The sequence below is a fragment of the Hippocampus bargibanti genome, linkage group LG14, assembly GCF_051943395.1.
Source record: "Hippocampus bargibanti isolate YZ-2025 linkage group LG14, ASM5194339v1, whole genome shotgun sequence".
Lineage (NCBI taxonomy): Eukaryota > Metazoa > Chordata > Actinopteri > Syngnathiformes > Syngnathidae > Hippocampus > Hippocampus bargibanti.
In genome coordinates this window covers 9,169,587-9,189,586 of record NC_142747.1, presented here as the reverse complement: position 1 = coordinate 9,189,586, position 20,000 = coordinate 9,169,587, and the positions used below count along the sequence as shown (strand labels likewise).

The 20,000-nt window shown below is 40.9% G+C and overlaps 1 long non-coding RNA gene across 3 annotated transcripts in view; it reads left to right on the top strand.

Annotated features, from left to right (window-relative positions):
- The window catches only part of LOC148888200 (uncharacterized), a 38,047-nt gene that overhangs the window by 17,955 nt on the left and 92 nt on the right, over positions 1-20,000 (top strand). For 2 of the 3 annotated variants that reach the window (XR_016117171.1, XR_016117172.1), the window contains exons 2-4: positions 12,221-12,330; positions 17,964-18,039; positions 19,547-20,000. The exon at positions 19,547-20,000 is cut by the window's right edge and continues 92 nt beyond it. This is a non-coding gene — a long non-coding RNA (uncharacterized LOC148888200). The remainder of the gene's footprint in view (positions 1-12,220; positions 12,331-17,963; positions 18,040-19,546) is intronic. The other variant, XR_016117173.1, reaches the window with a different exon arrangement.

The window sequence follows — 20,000 nt, the reverse complement described above, 5'->3', positions numbered from 1 at the left end:
CATGCTAACGTTAACTGGATCTATGTATTGATAAAAACATTCAAAAAAAATAATGTGTCCTTACATGTTTAGATTTGAGGCATGTACAGTGTGCATTTCCAGAATGGGTTATGGTGTCAAAAAATAAAGTAAAAAACTGGAGCCATTTGCAAACCGAATTTCCACACCTGATTGTATATTAGCAGCATGTTTACATTGTGAGGAAAATTTAAACTAGCTAAGTTTCAACAATTGTTCATTACTGCGGTGGTAGATGATTATAAAGTTTTTATAGCCACAAAGAAGGGATGTCTGGTTATGCGCCTTTTCAAGTCCTTCCAGACAAGAAATCATTAGAAATATTTAAAATGGGAACAAGCTATTGCCATCTGTTACTAATCTGTGGTTGTGGTTTGGTAAATCATACGAGAAGAAAATCTGGTGAAAGTTATCTTAAATTCAGTAACTATTCCAGTGTGAACGTGGAAGACATTTGTTGGTTCTTCCATATAGTAAATGACAATCTTCTTCTTTTCCTTTCGGCTTTTCCCCTCAGGGGTCGCCACAGCGAATCAGTGTCCTCCATCTTTCCCGGTTTTGTGCATCCTCTTCTCTCAGACCAGCTACCTTCATGTCCTCTTTGACCACATCCATAAACCTCCTCTTCGGTCTTGCTCTCAGTCTCCTGCCTGGCAGTTCAAGACTCAGCATCCTTCTCCCGATATAGTCACTGTCTATCCTCTGGACATGTCCAAACCATCTCAGTCTGGCCTCTCTGACTTTCTCTGCAAAGCCTCTAACATGAGTTGTCCCTCTAATGTACTCATTCCTGATCCTATCCAACCTGGTCACTCCCAAAGAAAACCTCAACATCTTCAGCTCTGCTACTTCCAGCTCTGCTTCCTGTCTTTTCTTCAGTGGCACTGTCTCCAGTCCAAACATCATGGCTGGTCTGACCATGGTTTTATACACTTTTCCTTTCATCCTAGCTGAAACCCTTCTATCACACATCACACCTGACATTTTTCTCCAGCCGCTCCAGCCTGCCTGGACAGGCTTCTTCACCTCTTTTCCACACTCTCCATTGCTCTGGACAGTTGACCCCAAGTACTTAAATAGTAAGTAAGTACCATATAGTAAATGACAATGGTTTATGGATATGGGGAAGTTGAAGCTAATGGCAGTAATTGTCAGTGTAAAAAGTATTTTTTTACAGTTAAGTTACAAAAAATGTTTGGACAGGGAGACTGAGTAGTAGATGTTTGTCAACTCATTAAACGGGTGTAGTCATGGGTGGAGGGTGCCTAATCTTCCCCTGGCTTGAGCAAAGAAATAGCCATTATGTGGGTTAGTGTTTTGGAGCGGTTCAAATCTAATATCTGCCATTAAAACAACGGTAAGTGTATGCGGGAATTTTTATGAGGCAGATGTTTTGCGATCAAAGCCACCATATTGTTTACCAGTCTCTAATCTAGCATTTTGTGAATAGTACCTAAAGTACAGCATTACATTATCCCAACATAATGGATTGCTCCAAAGACTTTGTGCCACCCAGCGTACTCTCATACATCGCTCGGTATTGGACGCCAGAGGGGGCGGTGGGGGATCATGGACTACTGAGTGCAGAAATAAATCAGTTTAATTGAACACACCAGGCTTCCAGTGGCTTAGAAAAAGAATAGCAGCGGATACCATGTGAATAACACCCCACGTCCCCGCAACGATTACAGGGGATATGAGAGGCTCTGTGTGGGTGCACACATGCGGGTCGATGTGTGTCTCCTTGCATACCGGCACGGCGCTCTCTGCTTATTGGCGCGCACACATCTGTGCACAGTGGAGTGTGAGAAACATGATTCCACGCCAACTAGGAAGCGCTTCCATCTGTTGCGCACACCCCACAACGGACCCTTTTCTCGCCAGCACTTGGTAGAGGCCATGATCTTTTTCAGTGATCCAAGAGTCGATCTCAACTAACTTTAACCCCAGCAACAACCGTCCACCCCCGTCTGTGTGGGAGGAAGGAGAGGAAGAGGCGCGGTGAAGCAGAGGAAGGCGGTGATTTGTTAGGAAATGACATGCATCTTCTTAGTTGAAAGTAAATTAGAAAGAGATCAAGAGAAGTATGTCATTGCATACATGACAGAAGAGACATCAAATGTACACAGTGGCACCTCGACTTACGAAATTAATTGGATCTGGAAGAAATGTCCTTTACGAGAAAAAAAAATGGAAGTAGAGACGCATTTTCCATGTAAATGCCCTAATCTGTTCCAACAAAGCCCCCAACCCCAATATATCAAACTTCACTTTGAATCATTCCGTCCTCCTTTACTGGGATGAACAAAACGTCCAAGCAAGCATTCCAAACATGACAACAATTCTTCTGTTTTTGAAAAGAACACCCATGATGGATGAGTTCCAAGGCAAAGCAATTTACATGAGCGATTTTTAAGATCCTCTTAGTGGCGAAAATGAGTGAATGTGCATGTGTGGGCCTGCATTTTTTTCTTTTTATGTGCAGCTGCTGCTGTTGCCTCACTCTTCACAAAGTTAATTGGAAATCAGTTTGTACTCAAACTCTGCATGCCGTGACAATATGTGGAGTAGGGAGACTTTACCCTTACCCTCTAACAACGTCACCCCCACCATCCAAATCTCCCTCTTGGGCGACATGATCAGTTAATGTGGCTCTCACCCTACTGACCTTCCAGAAACATGTAATGAAGATACTGTGTGTGCGTGCTTGTGCGTCTGAGGTCACAAACGCCGTCTTCCTCAGACATGCAGTGATTTGTTATTTTTCCTCTGCTGAACGAGGTAAAACACAACACTTCTTTCCATTCTATGAATTCCAATGATAAGTTGAGTTCCTAGTAATCCTGTTTGACAATTGGCAATCCCGGAGATACACTCACAGCTGCCTGGTACTAGCTATCCGTCTTCCACTTCCTTGCTTTGTTCCTCTTGTCACATCTAGATTCCAGATGCATTTCTCTCTCTCCCTCTCTCACTCCTTTCAAAATATGTTCCTACCTGTCATATCACAGCTACTGTGTATTTAGGTTAGTCAAACGTTGTACACGTTCAGCCGCAGCAATTGGTACACTGCTAATTTTCCACGTGACCACTCCAAATGTCACAGGTCCTTATGGTTATGGAGGAATAGAGAAAAAACTTGGTTGCCTCAGCAAGAAATAAAAACAAACATGAGTTCCATGGTTTCATCTTCAACAAAGAGGACGTGCCCTGGCGGCGACGTTAACTGAGAAACACAATACCCACCTTTGTCATAAGAACAACAATTCTTTTAAAATTCAAGGCCCCACTTGCTTGTCTCTATCAGTTTTGGCCAATAGAAAAATGAGCATCCCGAGAGATCATTAAAAAGGGACAATTCAATTAGTCTGCTATGCGTTACTTGCAATTTGATGAGGCCATGGTGTCTTCAAAGTACTTCTTCATAATTGTGATAGGTACAGTGGTGGGAAAACTTCCAATTGGTGGCAAACTTCCAATTTTTTAAGTGCATTAACTAGAATTGACAGAAATGTATTGTCAAATGTCAGAAAATTCAAATTTTGAACATGCTTATCTAAATACATCCATCCATCCATTTCCCAGACAGCTTTATCCTCATTAGGGTCGCGGAGGGTGCTGGAGCCTATCCCAGCCGTCTTCGGGCACCAGGCAGGGTACCCCCTGAATTTCGTTGCCAATTGAAGGGCACACAAAGAAAAACAATCATTCACTCTCACACTCACACATTGGGACAATTTTGAGTGTTCAATCAGCATGAAATGCATGTCCAGGTGTATTTATTTTTTCAAGTAGCCTGCCGTTCATTTTTTTGGAATGTGGGAGGAAACCGGAGGACCTGGAGAAAAACCACGCGGGCCAGTGGAGAACATGCAAACTCCACACAGGGGCGCCGGGGCAGGACTCGAACTCGCGACCTCTGCACTGTAAAGTCAGCGTGCTAACGGGGCCATAATCTAAATACAGAATTAATAAACAAATAAATAAATAAATAAATAAATAAAAATAAATGGATAGATGGCTAGATAGAAGGATAGATAGATTGATAGATGGACAGATATTTGAAAAACAATTTTCGAAAGGGAAATTCAGCCATTTAAAATGGCCTTAAATGAACTTTCTTTCCTGACTCAAGTGAAACCCCACAGTTGTGCTTGGCTGTTGTAGGCAATAATTACAAATGAAAACGCAACAGAGTACCGGTAAATGCAGCTCATAACTATTCATCTTTGTTGATCACAATATGTTATCGAGCACACAAGCGTCATTTTGCACCGTAAACAATGTGACTCACACAGAATAGAAATTTCTCAAAAATGAATCTGACAATCCCAGTCAGGAAATTTGATGGTGATGCCAAATTTAGCTCGGGGCCAGAATAAATCAAGCATGTGCGATGGTGGCAGCCCGACTGCACGCATCACCTCAAATTATATCTTACAGAAGGGTGCATACCTGTACCTGTGAGCTGGCTGTAAAATAGTTAATCAGCTGTTGTGGATGACAAACACACACGGGTATCAAACATTCATCTTTTCACTGTAATTAGAGATAATTAAAAAAAATAGCTATAGTATGTAATTAGATCCAGTTGAAGAATTTCTTATAAAAGTGAGACAGACAGGTGGACGGACTTTTGCTGTTGAACCAGCAGTAAGCATTTGTTCATGTTGTTTTTTTTGTTGTTGTTTTGTTTTTTGGTATACAATTCTGAACAGTAACTTTTGCACCGTCTTTGCATAAAGAACACAGGTGGAATATGATAAATAGGCTTCTTGGTCGGTCCATAAATAATGATACGGTTTCAAAAGCCCTGGATGGATGGATGGAGGCATGGATGGATGGATGGATGGATGGACGGACGAATGGTTGGTTCCACAAATTTTTTTTTTTTGGTGGGGAGGGTGAGATGCTTGAGTGGATGAATCAAACATATGCCTCAGTCAATGATCTTTTCTCTGTCCTTTGTACGACGAAGTTCCATGTTACGGAGGAAAAGGTAATTTTGCTTCAATCATGCAGTGTATCTGAAAAAAAAAGTGACCGATCAATTTGATCACACAAATGGCCTGTAACAGTCAACCCCAATGTTACAACCTATTCATTCAAAGACATGCATGATCGCACGTGGCAGAGCATGAAGCAGATAGTCAGTGTGCATCGTTGTTATGAAAACAAGCTGGAACACATCGATCACTTCCACCCTTCGCTCTTGCTCTCTTGACCTTTACTCATTCATCATCTTCTCTTTCATCTCTCGCCTTGCTTATAAAGCATCCATCCCTCCAGCCTCTCGAATCCATTTATTCAATCTGGTGTTCTCCTGTGTTGAATGATCTACATCTTTCTTCATCTTCTGATGAAACAATGAGCTCATAGTCTTGGGTCGATTGGCTCCAGAAAGTATATACAGCTCCCAGACCCCAAAAAAATGTTGAGCTAAAAAGAAAGATGGTAAAAACACATGACACAGTCATCCATTGACAAATGCTTGTTAAAAATTGTGTTTACCAATAAGATTTGCAGGCATCTAAACACTGTTTTGTGGTGAGTATAGCATTAGTTGCGGTAAAAAAATAACAGCAAATTATGCGATCGTATAGGTGGTCACGACAAAAAGAATTGCCCTTGAGTGGCTTGCTGGCACGATGAATAGATTGCACGCAGGATCAGAGGGATTCCACAGCTGCTGCTCGCTGTCCTCACACTGCACCTCAAATATGCATGCATGTGTTTCCAAGGCGCCACAAAAACACAACAGGTGGGGAAAACTCATGGTTGATGGGGTTAGGAGTCAAATGGTAGGCAGTTGCCGTGGCGACACATCCGACACAGAAACAATGGAGCCCCTTTCTTTTTGGGATCTTGACACGGATTCAACGGTATTGGAGTTTGCACAATGGATTGCGTGCCTTTCGGGCGACAATATGCACACGCCATCTTACACAGACGGCTGGTAAACACGCAACCAATTACAATCAATGGGACGGTGAAAACAGGGTGAGCTGATCAACTCAGTCATCCCATCTGGGTTTCGGTCGAGGCTTTGCATGATTTGGCTGCCACATGTGGGCCACATAAAAGAATAATTACACCCTTTGAGGAGGTTTGGTCTATTGTGTTTCATGTAGCATATGGGCCAAGGAAGAACCAATCAATACATTTTTGATCCGGATAATCTCCCAACACTTTGCTTTGATATGATGGAAGTATGAATTATAATTGGACTTCATTGTCACAGATCTGTTTGCATGGATCCGATTGGCAGGCACTTCGCGTTTCAAAATCGGTGATGAGCTGAAATCGTATAATTTCCCAAGTGATTAATGATATCATTGATCCAATCAGTTGAGGCAAATTCAATGCTGTCATTTTTAATCATCCAAGGTTTCTCGCCATGGACAGCCCGGTAGTCTCCCTGGGCCCGCGTGGGTTTTCTCCGTGTCCTCCGGTTTCCTCCCACATTCCAAAGACATGCATGGCAGGCTGATTGAACACTGCAACATTCTCCCTACCTGTGAGTGTGAGTGTGGTTGTTTGTTTGTCTTTGTGTGCCCTGCGATTGGATGCCAACCAATTCAGGGTTTCCCCCACCTAGTGCCCGAAGACGGCTGGGATCGGCTCCAGCACCCCCTGCAACCCTAATGAGGATAAAGCAGTCTGGAAAATGGATGCATGGGTTCTCACTATATCCAGGTTGATGTTTTTTTCTTATAAATCAGTACAACTTCTGAAATGACAAGCCCCTATAATTATACAACACCATCAATATTTGTAGTCATGTAGGAAACTTGAAACATCACCTAATGTGCCAGAACTGCCATGGATCATCACAAAAACGAATATTGACATCAACGTCTGAAAATATTACAAGTATTCGACATTTTATGGCATTTTCCCCCTCATAGAGGCACCCGCTACAAAGGTGATGTCACTCCACGAGAGAGTCTTCTTTTTTAGCCTCCTGACAGCATACTTAACCCAGTTCAGGACATTTAAACTTCCATCACTTAATCATCTTAAAAAAAATCGCACTCGAGGTACTATGTCCAAAAATTACACTGTTTCATCCAAGTGGTGGAGCGCCTATCTCAGAGAACAATGCAGTTGTTCAATGTACAGTTAAACTGTAATCCATAATGTAAAATTGAGAAATCCACAAATGTAATATTGTACACAGTGCTGTTTTGTAGAGATTAGGTTGCTGAGCTGCTGAGAAAGACCCAGCTCGCCGTGTCCTCACACTCACGCATATGTGCATTCCTTATCATGCTATTAAGTCTCAGACTTGAGTGCACCCACTCCTCCTTATCCTCCTTGACATAGACCGCAAGATGTAACATGGTCTTAAGGCTGATTCTCCCTATAGCATATGTCCATATGTCTGGGTGGGTCACGTGCAACTTCAAAATTCCCCTCCTTCCTCTCCGTCTAAGACCCTGATCCTTCCTTTTGGGTGCGCACATTCCACACAGAGACACACAAACACATTGAGTTCCATTGACTGTGGGTTGCATTTGTGTTCAATTTGAAGGAGTAACAAGTCCACTGAAACAAGGGTACTCTGTCCAATGTGTTATCATGCAAGGCACACGCTGTGAAAAGCACTCACATCGTGTCAATACAATATGCTGAAACTGTCACAAATTCAGCATGATATCCTGCCCCCCTGCATAATAAAATTCTTATGATGCACAAATTGTAGGAGATAAGAAGGAGGTGATGGTGAACTTCAATTGGGAGAGGGAGGAATCATTAGAGACCAAACGAGTGCTTCATCTGTAGTCAGTCAGGTCAAGTAGTCCTTTAATGGTGTGATAAACAGATAGAGGTGACATTTTACATCACCTCCCCCAAAACGTAGGAGGATGTTTTTGTGAGTGAATATCTCCCAGTGTGGCTCTTTGCCAGTGTCTGTAAGTACACTTTTGATGAAGGGTGACATTTCAATGATGATGAATTATAAAACAAGCTTAGACATATCACATTTTTACCAATTAAATTGAGTTGCTTGCTTACACATAAACATTCTAAATCTAAACCCCCATTCCAAAATATCATGTATTTCGTTTGTTTTGGTATAATGAAGTATTGGCGCATTGACACCATCTGTTGCGTTGGGTGTGTGTCTCAGTGACAGACTGATATTGTTGTTTTCTTCTTTGATCAAAACAAGCTTGGCTTCCACTTTGATCAAAATTGTGTACCCTGAGCAGATCATACATGAATTGCATTAAAAAATACAACACAACACGTTATTGATTTATGTAGCGCTTTTACAACAGCTGAAGCCAAGCGTTTAACGTAGACAGCTATCATATACAGGAAATAAAGCAGTCACAAAGATAGTACAAAGCACCAGGGAGTAAAACTAAGACCAAGTCTGAATCATGCTGAGACGAATGCCAAAGAGTACAAGTGAAAAAAATATTCATTCCGTGTTTTTCATGCATTTTTTTCACTTAATCAAATTATTCTAATTGCCCGATTGAACATCCAAGGGTGATGGTTCCGGCCCATATAGCTCCTACGCTGACAAACACAACATTCTGACCACTTTCACATATATTTGAGCAATGTCCTTCTTTATTTGTATTGTATTGACACAGCCAGGAAGTATCATTATGTCCGTTACTGTAGTAGCAGTCATGTAGACTGTGAATGCAATTTGGATTCTCATATGCAAATTATATGGTCGCTAGATCTTGGTGTGACAGTTTTAAGGCGGTGCAACTCAGCAGTACTGGAAATAACTGTACTTCCTGGTTCGCGCGGGGCAAGTACATAAAATTTCATTGACTAAGAAAGCGTACACTGACGGGCTGACCTGGTCTTCACCTGGCCCATTCCACATTCCGCAATTCACCTGCTCTACCAACTGTGAAAGTGTGCATGTTGTTTCTTGTGCATGAATGAGAAAGTGAGTGCTTTGCCACATTCTGTGCATGCTTACATCGGCTGCATAGTTGCTCCTTCTATCCTCTCATCTTCTCAAACTCCATGCCAGAATGATCTAACTCGTCGCACACACACGTGCACACGCACACACATGCAGGGTAAGAACCAACCTTGTTAGCAGTGGCTGATTTGGAACGAGACAGAGGACATTGAAAAAAAGAAATTGACAGGTAAAGCAAGCAGACTCTTCAGTGGCATTGTTATTTCACACTTGCGCAACAGGGAAAGCCGACACCAAAAGAAGCAATTTTCAATAGATCGGCAGCCGAAGTCAAACATGAAGCATGGAAAGAGGCACACAATAGACAGACTGAGTTTTCAGATGAAAGAAAACCAAACAAAAGGTGAAGAAAACTGACGAAAACCAGCTGGGTGGAGGAGGCGCATGACAATTTGCTGAAAGTTATAGAGACTGCCGGCAGAAGGAGCGGGGCATTAAGGGACCATGGGGAGTGTGAGGAGAAACCATGAAACACAACACCTTAGACAGAAAGGATTTGTCAGTATGTAGCTTCTGGTTCCTCATGCCACTGATGTCCCAATTTGTCACTGCGGGCAGAAAAAAACTCCCTATTTAATAGATATATGTCACGTGAATTAATGTAGCAGGCTCATGATTAAAAGGTAATCTTCGGTACTAACATAAGTATGATTTTTTTTCGCCTGTCACTGTATTTTATAGACCTGGTTTCCAGGCCACTGAATAAATGTGTTTAAAAGCAGATCCAGGAGGGGAAAAATGCTTAGCGGCAACATTTAGGCCTTGTATGTGGCCAACAACTTGTCAGCCTACACTGGACTTACTGCAGCTTCAGGCAAAAGTGCACATCACGCAAGCGAAATGCACTCAAGTTCCAAGTCTGAATAGAGAGGAAGTCAGTCACGCCAAAAATGTTCTGCCCTAAACGGACTTATTTGCATGCGTACATCTTTCTTCACATCCAAGTGACGGAAAAAAAGCATCGACAAGGACTGACCATTTGCCTTGACTGAAAGAGAACCTCACGGATCATTTAGATGGCTCTTATTACTCAGCGCGATAAAATGAGGCGAAGAATATAGTATTAATCAATGGTCACAGCTTTCCATATTAACTCATTCACTGCCAGATGTGCAAAAATGTGTCCACTCCAGTGCCAGGGTCTTTGTCATTGTCACTTGAATTCCAGGACCCACATAATATTGAGTTTAAGTGCTACATAAACTTTCAATGCAGCGTAAGAAACCTTAGACTCTCTTCTTTTATCAGAAAAAAGAGTTACTTCCTAAATTATATGGGTCTGGAGTTATTTGAGCTTGAAATGAGGGTAGCTGTCAATACAATACAATACAATACAATACAATACAATACAATACAATACAATACAATACAATTCAATACAATACAATACATGCATATAGTTTATATAGTGCTTTAACAGGAGCTGAAGCTGGAACAAAGCGCTAACATGGAAAAAAAAACGGAATTCCTCCCCCCTTGCGGAAGGAAAAAAACATTGTCAGATGTCTTGCCAGCGCTTTATCGGCAACCAAGCAAGAAAAAACAAAAGCCGAACTAATTCGGGAATGGCGCTTTACGTCATATTTTCAATTCCCAAATTAATTTGTAAATAGCAGTGAATGAGTTAATGGCATATCTGTATTACCATATTTCGAAAGGTAGACATTGAATGAAGTAATTCATGGATGATCCACTAACAATGTTTATAATTTCCACATCAAAAGGAGCAGTGTATTTTTCAGTTGTCGTTAGCAACCGCATGAAAAACATTCCTGTAAATGTTGTCATAAGCATCCAAATTGTGTTTTCATTTATAATTCGGACAAGATTGGCATACGTCATCTCTCAGGAGGATGAAGTGGAACTCAGAATCAGAATCATCTTTATTGGCCAAATATGTAGAACACACAAGGAATTTCTCTCCGGTCGAACATGCTGCACTAGTATCATCATAAAAAAGACATGACAAATAAGTATGGAGGGCACTCATAAAGGCTTAATGAAAGTGATACCTTTCGGGAACAACTGTGAGACAATGTGCAAAGTATCAAGCAGACAGTGGTGTAAGTGAGTACAGAGCTCGAGCTACAATGATTATGGGTTGTGCAAAATTGCAAAGAGGCACTATACAGTTATATTTGGGTTACTGTTTAAAGAGGGAATGGCTCAGGGGAAGAAGCTGTTTGGATGTTTGCTAGATTTGTTGCGCATGTATCGGTAGCGCCTGCCTGGAGAGAGAAGCTGGAAGAGGTGGTGGGCAGGGTGCAGAGGATCCAGTGGGATTTTCGTGCGCTTGTCTTGATTTGGTGTCAATGATTTTTTTCCGCCAACTGTCCATTCTACCTTTTGGATGCTAGAAAAATGGTCACAAACCCTCTTGTCGTTCAAAAAACACTTTGGAGAGAAACTTAAGCCCTAATAACATAACGGGTGAAAAAAAGAAAACTCTTATTTGCATACTCAGTATGCGTTCAGCCGGCCGGACCAGAACATTCAGTTCCCAGGCCGCACACATTGCTAAGACATCCTGTTGGTTCTCACTGAGATCCCAGCGATCTTGTTGTCAATAGAGCTGCAGCCATAGCAGTTGGCTTTAGGTCGTGTTTGTTACCTCACAAGGTCAGTACATCAGAGCAGAAGAGCAGCTTGTGAGTGACTGTGCCAACGGAGGGCGATAATGTTTCACTCTGTGTCATAGCAAAAGATGAATTTTGTCAGAAGCTATTAGGCACTTTGTACTCAGACAAAGACATCCAAACATAGTTTGGATGTATTTCAAAGTCGTTTCAGTCAACGACTTTGTTGACTGAAGACATCAGTCTGTAGCAAGCCTTGCACTATGAGTAAGTATTTGTTTCAAGCCTATGTAAGTGTGTGTGTGTGTGTGTGTGTGTGTGTGTGTGTGTGTGTGTGTGTGTGTGTGTGTGTGTGTGTGTGTGTGTGTGTGTGTGTGTGTGTGTGTGTGTGTGTGTGTGTGTGTGTCTATTGTGAGTGTGAGTGTACGAGCGACCTTCAATGTGGTAAGGGCACGTTGGCTTTTTACAGTCCTCAATGTCAGTCTGACATTCTTTTTTCCAATGTTTTCCCTCGCCATCTTTTGTTACTTTCCTCCCTGTGGTTCCTAATTTCACCATGTCTCCGCAATTATTTCCCTTTTTCTTCTCACCACAGCTTTGTTTTTTTTTTCTAGTTTTTTTTTTAACTCTCGTTTCTTTCATTGTGGCTTGTTCACCTTCCCTGCAGGGAGAAGGGAGCCAACAAGACCCTCCTCACAGCAGCAATGATAATTGCTTTCTGGTCACTGTGACATGACAGGGTTCTTGTGGGTGAAGCAACACAAACACACACACAAGGTAGGACAATGCGCCCTTAGTAATAATCATTAATACCCACAGAAACAGACATGTTCTAACAGAATTAAGTGTGTAATGCTTTAAGATTCTACAACTCCAGCAAACCAGCCATACATGATTTCTTCTTAATATGTTGTGTCAAAGCATGTATGCACAGAGGATATAAAATTGTAACCACCAATGTTTACATGCCAGTATTTGTTTTTTGTTTGTTTGATTTTTTTAATTTTGCATGAGCGATACCTGTAAAACAAATTTGTAAAAAAACTTTTGTTTTGGTTTTTTTTTGGAAAGAGAATTAAAAAAATAAGATAATTGCACGCATGTGTACAATATACAGCACAGATGTCAAAGTCAAGGCCCGCGGGCCAAATCCGGCCCGCCACATCATTTTTTTCGGCCCGCGAAAGCAAATCAAACTTGTTAAATTCTATGATGATTGCTAAAATCTGAGCCAAAATTTCATATTTTTGGATGTCAACCACAATAAAAGTCATTATTCTTGACTTCAAATTTGAAAACGAGTTATTCATTAATTTGCTGTGTGCTCTATATGTAATATTTGAAGGGATTTAAACATTCTAATTGGTTCCCCAAATTCATAACGGCCCTTGAGAGGAAACCATAACTACAATGTGGCCCGCGGCAAAAAATGACTTTGACACCCCTGATATACAGCCTCATAATTGGAATGTGGCATTCTTTCCCATATTAACTTATGTCAAACCCAACTGCTGCCATTTTATTTGCTTCAGAAAAACCTGAAAGAATGTTCATTTGTTATAGCAGGCTTTTTGTCATGTGTTTATTATTATTATTATTATTATTATTATTATTATTATTATTATTATTATTATTATGCTTTCTATTAGAAACCCGAAGGTTTTGTGCTAACTCTGGTCTTCGGAACTGTTTATAATTTCCTCCACCTTGACTAAAATCCCATTTCCAGCTGAAAAAAAATAGCCGCAAAGCAAGGTACAGTTTGGTCATAACCACAACAGTAAGACTTTAGTTCACTGAAGAAGCATCTTGGATAAGAAGCGAAACGTCCGACACCTTCAAAAAAAAGTACAGATGACGGCTGAAGATGGACCACTCCTGTACGACTGAGAGTTTACACAGACGTCATAACCACAACATTATTTTCATCTGACCAGAACAATTTTCCCACACGTGTTTGGAAGATTTCAATTAACACAGTTTGTCATTCCAAGTTAAAATAACCATTCAAAGTGAAGGCTTTCTATCAACAATGCCACCAGCTTTTTTGTATTGGGTGTCATCTGAGATTGAGCGACACAAACTGGAAAAGCGTGCTTTGGTCTGTTGATTCCTGATCCTTCAATGTTTTTGAAAATTATGGACGTCATGTACTCAAGAAAAATTGGAACATCCGCATTCAGGTCACTCCTAAGAAGCACTTCTAAGATAACACCATGAATGATGAAAGTCCATGCAGGTTTTGTTTCTTGTTAGGAGTCCTGCCAAACTCATTAGGTCTTTTGTTCCTACCTGTGCTTGTCAACCTAGTGTCCTGCATCACCCAATCAGCTCCCTCAGCCACTCGTGACTTGTCAAGGTGTTCCCGGTTGTGTCATCAGTTGGCTTGTATTTAGTTTCCGCATGTCTTTCGATCTTTGTGGGTGTCATGTTGTTCTGTGACTTCTTGTGGTATGCTTTGTTCCCAGGTGTTTTATGGAATGAGCTTTTGTCTTGTCACAAACGTGTTTTTCAAATGTATCTATGTATGTATGTATTTATTTATTTATTTATTTATTTATTTATTTATTTATTTATTTATTTTCATGATTGGTGTTCTCCTCAGGACCCTTGCTAATGTTTTTATAAATCAATTGACTTATTCGGTACACACTCCACCCCCACCTTCAGATTCCTGCTTCCATGCATGCGGATCCACCCATGCAAAAACCAGACAATATTGTGCAGTCCAAAAAAGGTTATTTTTCATGGATGACGCCAAGTCACATTCTGCACTTGTTTCAAGAGGGTGGGGCATATTAAAAGAGTACCAGGGCCGGGCTGTTCTGTCAACAGTCCAGACCTGTCTCCACTTGAAAATATGTGATGTAATTTGAAGTGCAATATGACAACAGAAACCCAGTTGAGTAACTGAAATAGCACATCTAGTGGGAATGCGAAAGAATTCCACCTACAAAATGTCAACGATTACCGTATTTTCCATGTATAAGGCGCACCCGCAAGCCTTGATTTTCTTCAAAAGATGCCTTATACGCAAGTGCACCTTATATGTGAAGTAAGTGAGCCACAACAGATCTCACAACTACTGTTATCATCTACCGACTCCATTTCCCCCTGTAGAAGAAGGCTTGCCTTATTGGATTGGATTGGATTGGATTTGCCTTTATTAGTCTCACAGTGGAGAAATTTACATTTCACAGCAGCAAAGTGATGAAAGGAATGAAAGTAGAAAAACAAAATACATGAGCTGCTGGAAAGGCAGCCACTCTCGCGGCGCCGTCTTGAAATCAAAAGAACAAAAAAAAATAAATAACAAATAATATGACAGCATAGAGACAATATGACAAATCAAAGACACAGAGAGACATTCATTCTTCAGGACTTGCTGTACCCTCTTTGTGATGACATGAAGCAGTTCTAGATGAAAGAAGAGAGGATCAAAGCGTTTTTCCACCAGTGGATCAGGGACATCATGGTGGAATGTGCACGTCGACTACAAGCTAAATGTTGAAAGCAAACATGCAGCTGTAGAATCCATTGACGAAAAGAGATTGTCTCACATCTCCTGTTCCACATAAATCTGCTTCAATTCCAAGCCGCAACAGTTCCACACACGCATCGGCGCTCTGCGCTGATGCTCCTTTCTTCTTATCGCGGGTTCCTCAAGCCATGCATCCATCCAGCCGCAGACTGTCGAACAGCACTGACCTTTCCGCTAAACAAAGCGGGGCTGTGAAGATGCTGCCCATTACAGGCGCAAAAAAACCACAACGGCCCCTTTGGTGTCCAGCGATGGCAGTCGAATAGCTCCGACATTCCTCACATTCAAAAACAGAACTGGCATATTCATGCTGCCGAAAAGGCGCAACAGCTCAGCACAGTCTCCTCCTTGATGAATGTCGTGGTCAAAAATGCTGAAAAACAATCTGTATCCGTTCCACACGATGCACAACAACACAAAGTGACAAAAGAAAACACAAAACAAGACAAAAACAACCAAAAAAAGCAAGGCTCGTGAGAGCACTTGCTGAGTATGAATGTATAATATATAACCTTTTTCATTCATTGAAAGGTGTGCCTTCTAGTCCGGTGCACCTTATACAGTAAAACCTCGGTTTACAAACCTCTTGGTTTACGAACTTTTCGTTTTACGAACGTTACATTTCTGAAAATTTTACCTTGGCATACGAACTATTTTTCGGGATACACACGGAGCTGCCACAATAAGTGATGTGTCGCTCGCGGACGAGCTCGTTCTCCTCACAAGAAAATGGTGGCCACTGTTTTTGTTTTGTATTCCCCGCCCCCAGTCTTCGGTTAAAGCCACGTGATTGGTCAAGAAGGCAGCAGTGGGGGATGGGGTTACAGACAGAGAGAGAGTGAGGCCGTTCTCCAAAAAACAAAATGCCGTCTTCGGTTAAAGCCATGTGATTGGTCAAGAACCCAGCAATTGGATAGGGGGGTTAAACATTAAAGAGACAGGCAGACAGAGAGAGTGAGAAAACACACACACAAAAGGGAGATGACAGAAAACAAACAAAAGTGAAATAGTGAGAAAATGGATAGAAAACAGTGAAATTTGGACCCATTTCAACTTTGATAGTTCAAAAGCAGAGTGTAGACTGGAAGGTTAAAATATCCCATCAATCAGGCTCCACAAATAACCCACACAAGTCATCTGTACACTTGATGCAAAAAGCTATCAACCCAGCTAAACAGATCACAATTGATGAAGAACTAGATACAATTATCACAGAGAAAGCACCGACAAGGGATCATTCCTCAAGATGGTGAAAGAAGCCTATGTTCCTCATCAAGTGTTTAATGCTGAGGAAACCGGACAGTCCATTCCATCAAGCCATTAACGACCATCACAAAGGTAAACAAAATGACTTTATTGTATAGTACAGTTTATTTCTTTAATCATAATACTACAGCACATTTATTATACATAAAATAAGGTATATTCTGTGTAGTTTTAAGGCTTAGAAAATTAGAAAGTAGAAAATTATGTTTTATGGGGACTTGGGAACGGATTATTCTCATTTTAATGGTTTCCTATGGGAAATTAATTTTTGGGATACGTACGTTTCGCCTTACACACTCTGTCTGGAACCAATTATGTTCGTAAGCCAAGGTCCCACTGTATAAGGAAAATGTTTTAAAATACACCATTCATTGGAGTTGCGCCTTATAGTCCGCTGCGCCTTATACATACAATATATGGTAGTTTTTGTTGGAAGCATCATCTACAAATACTACTACTACTACTATTACTACTACTACTACTACTACTACTACTACTACGAATAATAATAATAATAATAATAATAATAATAATAATAATAATAATAATAATAATAATAATAATAATAATAATAATAATAGAAATTGATTTTCAAATCAATGCACTGTTGTATAGAAATAATATTGCTTGCTCCTTTGTAATATATTGCTTTTGGGCGATCAAGCTTGCCAGATGGACAGCAAAATATAAACTGAGACAGACATTGACTGAGGTTCACATTCAAAGTAAATGATATGCTACCTTGAGTTTTCTGGAAACATATGAAATGTTTTGAGATACTGTTGCCATTATAAACACAGACACAGACAAAGATGGCTTCTAACTACATAGATACCCTATAAAGTAGTTTAAGGATAGGCCAAAGTGCTGGCAGATGGCTATAGTTCAAGGACGGGTCACACATACGCACACATACACATACAAACGGATTCATACACTGTGAGTCACGCTACAGCCACAGGCTTTCACCATCATCCATCTGTCCTCACTCCCAAAATCGGCCAAAAATGATATTATTAACACGCTATTCATCACATTTAATTTGAGATATGATAGAGATCTACTGATGATGTATTACATTTTCCGGACGCTGCTTTCTTTCTCCTCTGTAAATTCCACACCCGTATCAGGTGCTTCCTCCCTCCTATGCACCACATAATCACAGACACAGCAATTATTCACATGAGCCAAGTTCCCACCACATTTTTTTTTCTTTCGGGCCCTTGCTTTTCTTCTGATATCACACAACACTGACATTACGGGTATTAGGCAGCCGTTTGATTGTCAGCAAACACCCATATCAGTTAGACTCATGTGTGACTGACGAGGGGGTATGCATTGTGGCTCGACATCAGAGCATTGGAGCCAATGGTTGACACTGCAAAAACAGTTCCTGTATCTTGATTTTATTCTTACTCTGGAAAGATGTCTTTGACATCAAAACATGACTACACAAATTGATGACTCTTATGAGTGAAAACAGCAAATCATTCACATTGTTAATAGAGCTATGAGTGACTGATGAAACCAACAAAAGCAATTCAAACACGTGGCCATACCATTCATGCATCCATCTATTTTCTCATCCGTTTATCCTCATAAGGGTCAGAGGCATGCTGGAGCCGATCCCAACTGTCTTCAGGCTCTAGGTGACGGGGGGCAGACCGGAAACCCATAAAGTAGGTGGAAACTAATGCTTCCACTTGATAGAAAGTTTGCACAGAAATCAGAGAATCTTGTCTGTTCAAAAAAATGAATGCATGTGGGGTTCCTGATGTTGGATGACAGGCCCTGGCCCACAATATTTGTTCTTAGTTAATTCCAAATGTGCGTACTCTAGTCAAGACAAGAGCAAACTCCCCCAACAATGCCTTAACAAACCATAATTATGCTGACTATGTGGGAAGCTACAGCGAGAATGTTTAATTACATCATAGGATACACCACAGAAAACCTGATCATGTCCAACAAAAGTTTTTTTGTCTGCCAAACCAGCACAAACACACACACACACGCACACACGCGCACGTACACACACACACAAACACACACACACACTCGCACATATTTGGCGTCTGTTTAGAACTCGCAGCGAAAAGAAAACACACCCATGAGGTCAGATGGAGTTTAGCTCTAATTTGGGCTGTCAGCAAACAAACAGACTTTTTGCCTTTCTGTTGTTCATGCTGACATTCTTTTTTTCTAATTCAGTAAATAATTAAAAGTCACACATTTATTATGGATGATTAATGATGGACCACAATTCCTGGTTAATTTCTTCGTCATATTTTATGTGACTATTTTATGACCTAATATGCTTAACTCGTTCACTGCCATTCCAGAATTTATTCGGGAATTGAAAATTTGACATGGAGCGCCATTCCCGAATTTGTTTGGGTTTTGGTTTTTCTTGCGTGGGGGAGGGTGGTTGCCGATAGGGCGCTGGTCAGACCTCTGGCCATATTTTTCTTCCTTCCACGAGGGGGCAGAATAGGCCTTTTGTACAGCTGTCCCCACTTGCACCTCGTTTTACTCCAGACTGTATAATTTAGGAATTAACTCTTTTTTTCTGATGAAAGAAGAGAGTGTATGCTTTCTCACGCTGGATTGAATGTTTATGTAGTTCTAAAACTCAATATTCTCTGGGTCCTGGAATTTGATTGAAAATGACAAAAACCCTGGCACTGGAGTGGACACATTTTTGCATGTCTGGCACTGAATGAGTTAATAGCATGTGTAATACACATCTTTATGGTTAAAAAACAAACAAACAATTTTTTTTTTTAGGTCTGGCTAAATTTGAAGTTTCCTTTGCCCTGTGGCTGTGGTTCACTTCAGCAAGACACTAACGCTGATATTGCCAAGCGCTTACTGGGGGCTGGTCTGGCCCACTTGCCTCACGATGATGGGTCAAATACTAATAAAACTTTAATGTTATCTGTACACATGAAAACAATGAATATGAAGAATCATCTTTATCTTTCCCTACTTGTTTTTGTCAATATGGTCCACACTCGTTATTGATGATCGCTGGCAAACACAGACAACATCACTTATGCAGAGTAATGGGTGCGATTTACGGGCCACCAGCGATCACGAGACAGATTGTTGCTGGGATTATTTAATATTTAATAAAACAGACTGTGTTCAACCATTCATCCATCCATTCCCTTCCACTTTACCAAGGTGAGGCGGCTGAGGCAGCAGCTTTTGCAGGGAAGCCCAGACTTCATTATCCTCAGCCAAGGTATCCAGAGGCATTCCCAGTTCAGTCAGAAGTATCTCCACATATCCCAGATCATCACTGCGACCTCCTCCTGGTGGAATGTCCCCGGAACACCTCACCAGGGAGGCGTCTAGGGACCATCCTTCAACAGGTTCCTGAGTCACTTCATCAAATTATGATTCTGTCAAATTCAACAGAATTTGTATATTTTTTTAAATATGTTTTTTCTAAGCCTGAGATATTATTAATTCATATATAATTATTAATTAATAAAACATAACCAGGAATGTGGTTTAATTTTTTTTCTGAACTTCTGAACTTGTTGGGAGAGCTTTTATAAAGATGGAAAGGATGTGGCGTCATGACAGGATGTCCGAGAAAATAAAACGATGTAAAGACAGAAAGAATGTGACA